This window comes from Mus caroli, unplaced genomic scaffold (assembly GCF_978045245.1).
Source record: "Mus caroli unplaced genomic scaffold, Mus_caroli_1 scaffold_9, whole genome shotgun sequence".
NCBI lineage: Eukaryota > Metazoa > Chordata > Mammalia > Rodentia > Muridae > Mus > Mus caroli.
Window position 1 is genome coordinate 54849779 of NW_028227264.1, and position 12051 is coordinate 54861829.

The window sequence follows — 12051 nt, forward strand, 5'->3', positions numbered from 1 at the left end:
TTGGGACTCTTTTTTTTGTTTTTGTTTTGTTTTGTTTTTTGAGACAGGGTTTCTCTGTGTAGTCCTGGCTGTCCTGGAACTCACTTGTTAGACCAGGTTGGCCTTGAACTCAGAAATCCGCCTGTCTCTGCCTCCCAAGTGCTGGGATTAAAAGGCGTGTGCCACCACCGCCCGGCTGACTTTGGACTCTATCAACCATTATCTTGCTTTTCTAAACAGCAGCTTCCTTTCTCCTGTGGTGTGAGTAAGATGTATTGGAATATTTTTTGCTGCTGAAACAAAATACTTGACAAAAGCAAGTTACAAAAGGAATACTTCATTTTGGCTCGTGGTTCCAAAAAAGTCTGTCATTGTGGAGAAGTCACAGCAACTGGATCTTAAGTTAGCTGGTCAGGCTGCACTCAGGAGGCAGGGAGTGGGGAGTGTGGATGCCCAGTCAGCTTGCATATTTCTCTTCAGTCCAGGCTCACAGCCACACAAAAGTACAATCCACAAGTAGGATATGTTTTCCCATCTTACTTATCCCAATCCAGAAATAGACATGCCCAGATATTTGTCTTGTGAGTGACTCTAGTTCCGGTCAAGTTGAGGATCAATATTAACAATTACATAGGAATTTGTCATCTTCCTTCCCTGTCTATAGTTAAACAGGAAATAATCTGTTTAGTATGGGATACTTGCAAAATAATCAATGTAGTGTATGCTGATTCAGTGTGGGCAGTTTCATCAAAAGTTGTCCAGTAACAGTCGACAGCTGTAAAGAATGAAGAAACGTGGTAACATTTTTTTCTTTTTTCTTTTGGTTTTCTCTTTTGTGTATGTGTGCATGTGTATGCATGTGTGTGCATATGTGTGCACAACCATGTACATAAGAGTATATGTGTACTTGATTGTGTGTGTGTGTATGTTCTTGTGAATATGTATGTATGTTCTGAGTAAGATCAGGCTGGCTTTGAACTTTTGATCTTCCTACACCCTCCTCCCCCAGTTTAGAATTATGGCCAGGTACCACCTCACCTGCTTTGATAAAACTTTTGAAGGTTACCTTTTAAAAGTCCAACTTAATTTGGTCTGGGATAGTAGGTAGCCTGTAATCCTAGTCACTTCTAAGCTTGAGGCAAAAGGATCACTATTTCAAGGTCTGCCTGGATTGCAGAGTTAAGTTAAAGTCAACTTGGGCAAGGTGGTGAACTCCTGTTTCAAAATAAATTAAAAAAACATTTTGTTGTTGTTGTTGTTTCAAAAAACTAAAAGACTTGAAAAAGGCATGGGGAGTAGGGCCACAGGCCTCATCCGGCCGGATCAGCTCCGGGGTAGCGGGAGCGCAGGGTTGCCTGACACCCGCCAGCTACCCACGACCCCCGCCGCAGGATTTTGGGACTGCTGGTGAGTGGAACACAGCTTCTGCTCCAATCCAATTGCGCGGGACCTGAGACTGCATTAGTTAGGGAAGCAGAAACCGGCCTGAGTAGGGCCACAGGCCTCATCCGGCCAGATCAGCTCCGGGGTAGCGGGAGCGCAGGGTTGCCTGACACCCGCCAGCTACCCACGACCCCCGCCGCAGGATTTTGGGACTGCTGGTGAGTGGAACACAGCTTCTGCTCCAATCCAATTGCACGGGACCTGAGACTGCATTAGTTAGGGAAGCAGAAACCGGCCTGAGTAGGGCCACAGGCCTCATCCGGCCGGATCAGCGCCGGGGTAGCGGGAGCGCAGGGTTGCCTGACACCCGCCAGCTACCCACGACCTCCGCCGCAGGATTTTGGGACTGCTGGTGAGTGGAACACAGCTTCTGTTCCAGTCCAATCACGCGGGACCTGAGACTGCTCTGGTTGGGGAGAGAGAAATCTGGCCTACATAGGGCCACAACCCTCTTCCAGTCAGAAAAGCACTGGGGCAGCTGGGGCGCAGGGTCTGCTGACACTCACCAGCTACCCACAACACCCGCCACAGGATCTTAAGACTTCTGGAGAGTGGAACACAGCTTCTGCTCCAATCCAATTGCACGCGGGACCAGAGACTGCATTAGTTAGGGAAGCAGAAAAACGGCCTGTGTAGGACCACAGGCCTCTTCCGGCTGGACCAGCACCGGGGTACCATCAGCTACCCACGACCCCCGCCTCAGGATTTAGAGACTGCTGGTGAGTGGAACACAGCTTCTGCTCCAATCTTTAAACAGTGACAACGATAACAACTAACCCCAGAGATTACCAGATGGCGAAAGGTAAACGTAATAATCTTACTAACAGAAACCAAGACCACTCACCATCATCAGAACCCAGCACCCCCACTTCGCCCAGTCCAGGGCACCCCAACACACCGGAAAAGCTAGACACGGATTTAAAAGCATATCTCCTGATGATGATAGAGAACTTCAAGAAGGACTTTAATAACACACTTAAAGAAATGCAGGAGAACACTGCTAAACAGGCAGAAGACAATGAAGAGAAAGCACAAAAATCCCTTAAAGAATTGCAGGAGAACACTGCTAAAGAGTTACAAATCCTTAAAGAAAAACACGATAACATAATCAAACAGGTAGAAGTCCTTACAGAAAAACAGGAAAACACATCCAAACAGATGATGGAAATGAACAAAACCATACTAGACCTAAAAAGGGAAGTAGACACAATAAAGAAAACCCAAAATGAGGCAACACTGGAGATAGAAACCCTAGGAAAGAAATCTGGAACCATAGATACGAGCATCAGCAACAGAATACAAGAGATGGAAGAGAGAATCTCAGGTGCAGAAGATTCCATAGAGAACATCGGCACAACAATCAAGGAAAATGTAAAATGCAAAAAGATCCTAACTCAAAACATCCAAGAAATACAGGACGCAATGAGAAGACCAAACCTACGGATAATAGGAGTGGATGAGAATGAAGATTTTCAACTCAAAGGACCAGCAAACATCTTCAACAAAATTATAGAAGAAAACTTCCCAAATCTAAAGAAAGAGATGCCCATGAACATACAAGAAGCCTACAGAACTCCAAATAGACTGGACCAGAAAAGAAATACCTCCCGACACATAATAATCAGAGCAACAAATGCTCTAAATAAAGATAGAATACTAAAAGCAGTAAGAGAAAAAGGCCAAGTAACATATAAAGGCAAGCCTATCAGAATTACACCAGATTTTTCACCAGAGACTATGAAAGCCAGAAGATCCTGGACGGATGTTATACAGACACTAAAAGAACACAAATTCCAGCCCAGGCTACTATACCCAGCCAAACTCTCAATTAACATAGATGGAGAAACCAAAGTGTTCCACGACAAAACCAAATTCACACATTATCTCTCCACGAATCCAGCCCTTCAAAGGATAATAACAGAAAAAAACCAATACAAGGACAGGAACCACGCCCTAGAAACAACAAGAAGGTAATCCCTCAACAAACATAAAAGAAGACAGCCACAAGAACAAAATGCCAACTTTAACAACAAAAATAACAGGAAACAACAATTACTTTTCCTTAATATCTCTTAATATCAATGGACTCAACTCCCCGATAAAAAGACATAGACTAACAAACTGGCTACACAAACAAGACCCAACATTTTGCTGCTTACAGGAAACTCATCTCAGAGAAAAGGATAGACACTACCTCAGAATGAAAGGCTGGAAAACAATTTTCCAAGCAAATGGCATGAAGAAACAAGCTGGAGTAGCCATTCTAATATCTGATAAGATTGACTTCCAACCCAAAGTCATTAAAAAAGACAGGGAGGGACACTTCATACTCATCAAAGGTAAAATCCTCCAAGAGGAACTATCAATCCTGAATATCTATGCTCCAAATACAAAGGCAGCCACATTCATTAAAGAAACTTTAGTAAAGCTCAAAGCACACATTGCACCTCATACAATAATAGTGGGAGACTTCAACACACCACTTTCACCAATGGACAGATCATGGAAACAGAAACTAAACAGGGACACAGTGAAACTAAGAGAAATTATGAATCAAATGGATCTGGCAGATATCTACAGAACATTCTATCCTAAAACAAAAGGATATACCTTCTTCTCAGCACCTCATGGTACCTTCTCCAAAATTGACCACATAATTGGTCAAAAAGCAGGCCTCAACAGATATAAAAATATTGAAATTGTCCCATGCATCCTATCAGATCACCATGGACTAAGGCTGATCTTCAATAACAAAATAAATAATAGAAAGCCAACCTTCACGTGGAAACTGAACAACACTCTTCTCAATGATACCTTGGTCAAGGAAGGAATAAAGAAAGAAATTAAGGACTTTTTAGAGTTCAATGAAAATGAAGCCACAACATACCCAAACTTATGGGACGCAATGAAAGCATTTCTAAGAGGAAAACTCATAGCTATGAGTGCCTCCAAAAGGAAACTAGAGAGAGCACACATTAGCAGCTTGACAACACACCTAAAAGCACTAGAACAAAAGGAAGCAAATTCACCCAAGAGGAGTAGACGGCAGGAAATAATCAAATTCAGGGGTGAAATCAACCAAGTGGAAACAAGAAAAACTATTCAAAGAATCAACCAATCAAGGAGCTGGTTCTTTGAGAAAATCAACAAGATAGATAAACCCTTAGCCAGACTCACTAGAGGGCACAGGGAAAGCATCCTAATTAACAAAATCAGAAATGAAAAAGGAGACATAACAACAGATCCTGAAGACATCCAAAACACCATCAGATCCTTCTACCAAAGGCTATACTCAACAAAACTGGAGAACCTGGATGAAATGGAGAAGTTCCTAGACAGATACCAGGTACCAAAGTTGAATCAAGATCAGGTTAATGATCTAAACAGCCCTATATCCCCCAAAGAAATAGAAGCAGTCATTAATAGTCTCCCAACTAAAAAAAGCCCAGGACCAGATGGGTTTAGTGCAGAGTTCTATCAGACCTTCAAAGAAGATCTAATCCCAGTTCTTCACAAACTATTCCACAAAATAGAAACAGAAGGTACTCTACCCAACTCATTCTATGAAGCCACAATTACTCTGATACCTAAACCACAAAAAGACCCAACAAAGATAGAAAACTTCAGACCAATATCCCTTATGAATATTGATGCAAAAATCCTCAATAAAGTTCTTGCTAACCGAATCCAAGAACACATCAAAACAATCATCCATCCTGACCAAGTAGGTTTCATCCCAGGGATGCAGGGATGGTTCAATATACGGAAATCCATCAACGTAATCCAGTATATAAACAAACTCAAAGACAAAAACCACATGGTCATCTCCTTAGATGCGGAAAAAGCATTTGACAAGATCCAACACCCATTCATGATAAAAGTCTTGGAAAGATCAGGAATTCAAGGCCCATACCTAAACATGATAAAAGCAATCTACAGCAAACCAGTAGCCAACATCAAAGTAAATGGTGAGAAGCTTGAAGCAATCCCTCTAAAATCAGGGACTAGACAAGGCTGTCCACTTTCTCCATACCTATTCAACATTGTACTTGAAGTCCTAGCCAGAGCAATTGGACAACAAAAGGAGATCAAAGGGATACAAATTGGAAAAGATGAAGTCAAAATATCACTTTTTGCAGATGATATGATAGTATATATAAGTGACCCTAAAAATTCCACCAGAGAACTCCTAAGCCTGATAAACAGCTTCGGTGAAGTAGCTGGATATAAAATTAACTCAAACAAATCAATGGCCTTTCTCTACACAAAGAATAAACAGGCTGAGAAAGAAATTAGGGAAACAACACCCTTCTCAATAGTCACAAATAATATAAAATATCTTGGCGTGACTCTAACTAAGGAAGTGAAAGATCTGTATAATAAAAACTTCAAGTCTCTGAAGAAAGAAATTATAGAAGATCTCAGAAGATGGAAAGATCTCCCATGCTCATGGATTGGCAGGATCAACATTGTAAAAATGGCTATCTTGCCAAAAGCAATCTACAGATTCAATGCAATCCCCATCAAAATTCCAAATCAATTCTTCAACGAATTAGAAAGTGCAATCTGCAAATTCATCTGGAATAACAAAAAACCTAGGATAGCAAAAACTCTTCTCAAGGATAAAAGAACCTCTGGTGGAATCACCATGCCGGACCTAAAGCTCTACTACAGAGCAATTGTGATAAAAACTGCATGGTACTGGTATAGTGACAGACAAATAGACCAATGGAATAGAATTGAAGACCCAGAAATGAATCCAAACACCTATGGTCACTTGATCTTCGACAAGGGAGCTAAAAACATCCAGTGGAAGAAAGACAGCATTTTCAACAAATGGTGCTGGCACAACTGGTTGTTAACATGTAGAAGAATGCGAATCGATCCATTCCTATCTCCTTGTACTAAGGTCAAGTCTAAGTGGATCAAGGAACTTCACATAAAACCAGAGACACTGAAACTTATAGAGGAGAAAGTGGGGAAAAGCCTTGAAGATATGGGCACAGGGGAAAAATTCCTGAATAGAACAGTAATGGCTTGTGCTGTAAGATCGAGAATTGACAAGTGGGACCTCATGAAACTACAAAGCTTCTGCAAGGCTAAAGACACCATCAATAAGACAAAAAAACCACCAACAGATTGGGAAAGGATCTTCACCTACCCTAAATCAGATAAGGGACTAATATCCAATATATATAAAGAACTCAAGAAGGTGGACTCCAGAAAGTCAAATAACCCCATTAAAAAATGGGGCTCAGAACTGAACAAAGAATTCTCACCTGAGGAATACCGAATGGCAGAGAAGCACCTGAAAAAATGCTCAACATCCTTAATCATCAGGGAAATGCAAATCAAAACAACCCTGAGATTCCACCTCACACCAGTCAGAATGGCTAAGATCAAAAATTCAGGTGACAGCAGATGCTGGCGAGGATGTGGAGAAAGAGGAACACTCCTCCATTGTTGGTGGGATTGCAAGCTTGTACAACCACTCTGGAAATCAGTTTGGCGGTTCCTCAGAAAATTGGACATAGTACTACCGGAGGATCCAGTAATACCTCTCCTGGGCATATATCCAGAAGATGTCCCAACCGGTAAAAAGGACACATGCTCCACTATGTTCATATCAGCCCTATTTATAATAGCCAGAAGCTGGAAAGAACCCAGATGTCCCTCAACAGAGGAATGGATACAGAAATTATGGTACATTTACACAATGGAGTACTACTCAGCTATTAAAAAGAATGAATTTATGAAATTCCTAGCCAAATGGATGGACCTGGAGGGCATCATCTTGAGTGAAGTAACACAATCACAAAAGAACTCACACAATATGTATTCATTGATAAGTGGATATTAGCCCAAAACTTAGGATACCCAAGATATAAGATACAATTTGCTAAACGCATGAAACTCAAGAAGAATGAAGACCAAAGTGTGGACACTGTGCACCTTCTTAGAATTGGGAACAAAACACCCAGGGAAGGAGTTACAGAGACAAAGTTCGTAGCTGGGATGAAAGGATGGACCATTTATAGACTGCTGTATCCAGGGATCCGTCCCATAATCAGCTTCTAAACGCTGACACCATTGCATACACTAGCAAGATTTTGCTGAAAGGACCCAAATATAGCTGTCTCTTGTGAGACGATGCCGGGGCCTAGCAAACACAGGAGTGGATGTTCACAGTCAGCTATTGGATGTATCACAGGGCTCCCAATGGAGAAGCTAGAGAAAGTACCCAAGGAGCTAAAGGGATCTGCAACCCTATTGTTGGAACAACATGATGTACTAACCAGAACCCTGGAGCTCTTGTCTCTAGCTGCATATGTATCGAAAGATGGCCTAGTCGGCCATCAATGGATAGAGAGGCCCATTGGACTTGCAAACTTTATATGCCCCAATATAGGGGAATGCCAGGGCCAAAAGAATGGGAATGGGTGGGTAGGGAAGTGGGGGGCGCTATGGGGGACTTTTGGGATAGTATTGGAAATGTAATTGAGGAAAATATGTAATAAAAATATATATATAAAAAAAAAAAAAAAAAAAGAAAAAGGCATGGGATATGAACATCACTGTTAGAGACATTTCAGGAGAGCTGGAGAAGGTTTCCACAAGGATCTAGTAACAAAATATTTTGTTAAGACGGCTTAGTGTAGCTGTGTGAGAGGCAACTAGTTTCAGTATATACACTTTAATGATGTCATTGTGGTGAGGAAATAAACGTGTAAATTAGATTAAGCAATGTAGGAAAGTAGTTTCTTGAGATGATACATCTAAGAATATACCACATCCTTGTTCCAGAGTTTGTCATAGGGAAGACTTTTATGGCTATTTCCCCAGTGTTCTCTTTAGCGGTGTAGTCAGGAGTGGCTTAAACATATTGCTCATTTTTTCCAGTGTGATTCAAAATGTCTTATCTATTCAATGAATATCTTAATGGCTTAAGTAAAGGACTATTTGTTACACCCCTTGGGCAGATTCAACAAGGTAGCCTGACAGCTTACAACACAGAGGTATGTTGTAAGACATTTTCATCTTTGGAGATAGCCTTAGATAAAATCAACCATTGTTCTTTATTGTATAGTTACTTTGATAAAGATTCTCTGTGGCTCAGGTAATGGGGCAGGATTTCCAAATATGTGTGTAGACAGCAGACATGGATTCATGTATGCTTTCCATCAGATGCTAAATACAAGGCGACTGCTGGAAATGGGAGCATCTACATCACATTTCTGAATCTCTTTCTGCATCTTCAGTCATGGGCATGCATTTAGAGTTAGCCCTTCACCAATATTGCCTCTGTTAGGTGAATGTTTTAAGCTCCATAAATCCAATAACAAAGGTTTCAAAGTGGTATGAACATACAAACAAATGAAAAATAGTTTAAAAAAAAAACAAACAACAGCCAGATTTCCAAAACAGTGCTAGGAACGTACTTTGTTTTTTTTTTTTATATTTAATATGTTATAAAATTGTCTTCCTGCCATGCTATTAAAAACCAAATCATTTATGATTTGACCTGAGGAGGGGCATATCAGGTGCTGCTTATATCGATCAGTGTTGACATTTCTTATCATTAATCTTATCATCAACATATCTATACTCTTTACTCTTCACAAAATGCCTCAGAAGTGATGGTGGGCATATATTCTGGGGTTCAGGGTTCAAATCATTATTCCATGCTTTTGTATTTTGTGATTTGGGGCAATTTGTTTTCTCTCTGTGTGTCACAGTTTTATAATTAAAAATGAAACAAGCACACTGCTTACAAAATTGTGTGAGGAGTAAATGCGTTAGCATACAGCCCCCAGGACTGGGTCTGGAGAGTCATAGATACTTGATGTACTTTTATGCCTGTATTTATCTTCCTAGTTGTATTGAAAGGATACCAGAGGGATGTGTTTTTATCATTATCTTATTCTAACACAACGACTGGTGTCTACTGAAAAGACCTGTAAAGAATCAATTCAAAATTCCAAATATAACTGATAATTTTATTAGAATAGCAATAAGAAAAACTATAGTTTTTTTTTGTTTTGTTTTGTATTGTTTTGTTTTATGGGACAGGGTTTATTGTATAGTATATTGATGTCATCCCACATCAAGATCTTGATCAAAAGTTTGTGTCTTCCAGTTTCAATATCTGAATCACAGCTGTGTCCTCCATTTCTGGATTGTAGTTCATTCCAGATGTAGTAAGGTTGTCAACTGGGAATAGCCATCACAGAGAGTAGTATAGCTTAAAATATTTTTCCTATCTGAATCTAGTTTCATTAAATCTCATTAATAAGTGCTAGTTTTACTAATTTACTACAGATTAATTTGTCTTAATTCTGAGAATTATTTTATTTATAGAAAAATAAATCCAGTAGCACTGTTACATATATCACCATGCTCACAAATTACATGATAAAACAACTGATGTATTGCTGTTAGTTAAAAATAAATGAATCTGGGTGGAGTAAGATGCACGTGCCTTAAATCCCACACTTGGGAGGCAGAGGCAGGCAGATCTCTGAGTTTGAGGCCAGCCTGATCTACAGAGCAAGTTCCAAGTAAAGAATAGCTTAGGTCCAGTTGTAGTGGTATACTTTTTAAATCTGGGATATACCTTCTGCTGGAGACCCATGTAAGGACAATTAAAGTAGGAAGGCCTTCTCTTTTTCACCTGCTTGCACTTACTTGTCAGCACATTCCATTGAACAGATTGGAATTTATTTCTCCTCCTTAGATTTATTCCATCTAAAAGTTTACCGCATTTTTAATAATGCTTTAGATAATTGACTTAAGAATAAGAAAACACCGTGAATTTTTAGGTCTCTGCACTTAGATAGTTGAAAATAATGTTTCCCTTGTTTGACGCCAAAATAATTTTACACAGACATGAAGTAAAAGTATTTGTGTCCTTTATGCAATTTCTTGTATATATTCAGGCAGATGTGCAAGAACAGATGTCAAGCCTCTGAATCCCACTTTGTACTCATATAGGCTTCGCTTTTTTCTTGGTCAAATAAAAAAAAGAATTCAGATGGGATTTAGCTTTCAAGCTAAAGCATGCCTCAAACACAACATCAGGTCTTTCAAAATTGTTTGGCAGAGTTTGGTTTGGAAAATAAAAGGGCATGCTCTGGTTGGTGGAAAATGATAACCCACAAGGATAAGAAAATAACCCTAGTGAAATAATACCACAGACATCTGGGGTGTGTCTTCTAGAGCAAGCAAGGAATAACATAGTATTTGCAGATGGTAGCCTTCAAAATATTCCTTGGTTCTTTCTGGAAAAAGTAAGTAGAATTGGGGGTTACATTTATTAAGGTAGCTTGAGCAGTTAACAACACCTGGTAGGACATTTCATTTCCCCATAAAGTCTATTTAACTAGGAGAGAGCAAGTGAATAAAACTTTCTTCCCTGTTTAGAAATAAAAGTGAAAAACATTGGTTTTGATTTCTCAGTTGAAAAATGGAGTTGGCTGTAAACTTCAGGTAAGAATTCAGGACTCTTCCAACTATATACTATAACTCCCCCTCCCTTAATTTTCAGGTCATAAGGGGCTAAGGATATATCTCACTTTCCCAATGTCTCTGAAGTTGTAGATTCAATTCTTAGTACTAAGAAAAAATTAAAATAAAAAATTTGAGTGTGCTGGTGCATCTCAGAACAGGGGTGATAGAAGCAAGAGGACCAGAGCTCAAGGTCAGACCGAGATCCTATCTGAAAACTGAACCAAAAGAAGCAGTAAAAACAAGAAAAATCATAGTAGCCAGAAACAATGTCAAATTTATGAAAGATATACCCTATTATCATACCATTCAGTACCCAATGTCACTGACACTAAGGGTTAAAGGGTTTGTGTTGATTTGAATAAGAATGTCCCCCATAGGCACATATATTTGAACGTAGTATATATAGTCAGCAGGAAGTGGTAATATTTGAAAGGATTAGAAGGAGTAGGAGGTGCAGATTTATTAGAGGAAGTATGTGACTATGGGTTGGCTTTGACATTTAAAAAGCCCATGCCAGATCCAAGCTTTCTCTCTGTTTATAGATCAGGATGTAGCCCTTAGCCCTGTCTCCAGCACCATGCCTGTCTGCTGCCATGCTGTCTACCATGATGAAACTGGCCTAAGTCTCTGAAACTGTAAGCCAGTCCCCAGTTAAATGTTGTTGTTGTTGTTGTTTTTTAAGATTTATTTATTTATTTATTTATTTATTTATTTATTTATTTATTTATTATATGTAAGTACACTGTAGCTGTCTTCAGACACTCCAGAAGAGGGAGTCAGATCTTGTTACGGATGGTTGTGAGCCACCATATGGTTGCTGGGATTTGAACTCCGGACCTTTGGAAGAGCAGTCGGGTGCTCTTACCCACTGAGCCATCTCACCAGCCCATGTTGTTTTTTTTTTTTTTAAAGAGTTGCCTTGGTCTTGATGTCTCTTCACAGCATTAGAATGGTGACTAAGATAGAAAATACTTTAATATACATGGCTTTTTCCTTTTAGTTTGTATCTGAGAGTTGTGAACCTCCCTGCTCCCTCAGAATAAACATCCGCATAGCTCTTAACTGGGTCAAGACCTTTGTACAGCTAAGCCTGCTGGGGCAGGCTGTAATCCCAGTCCACAG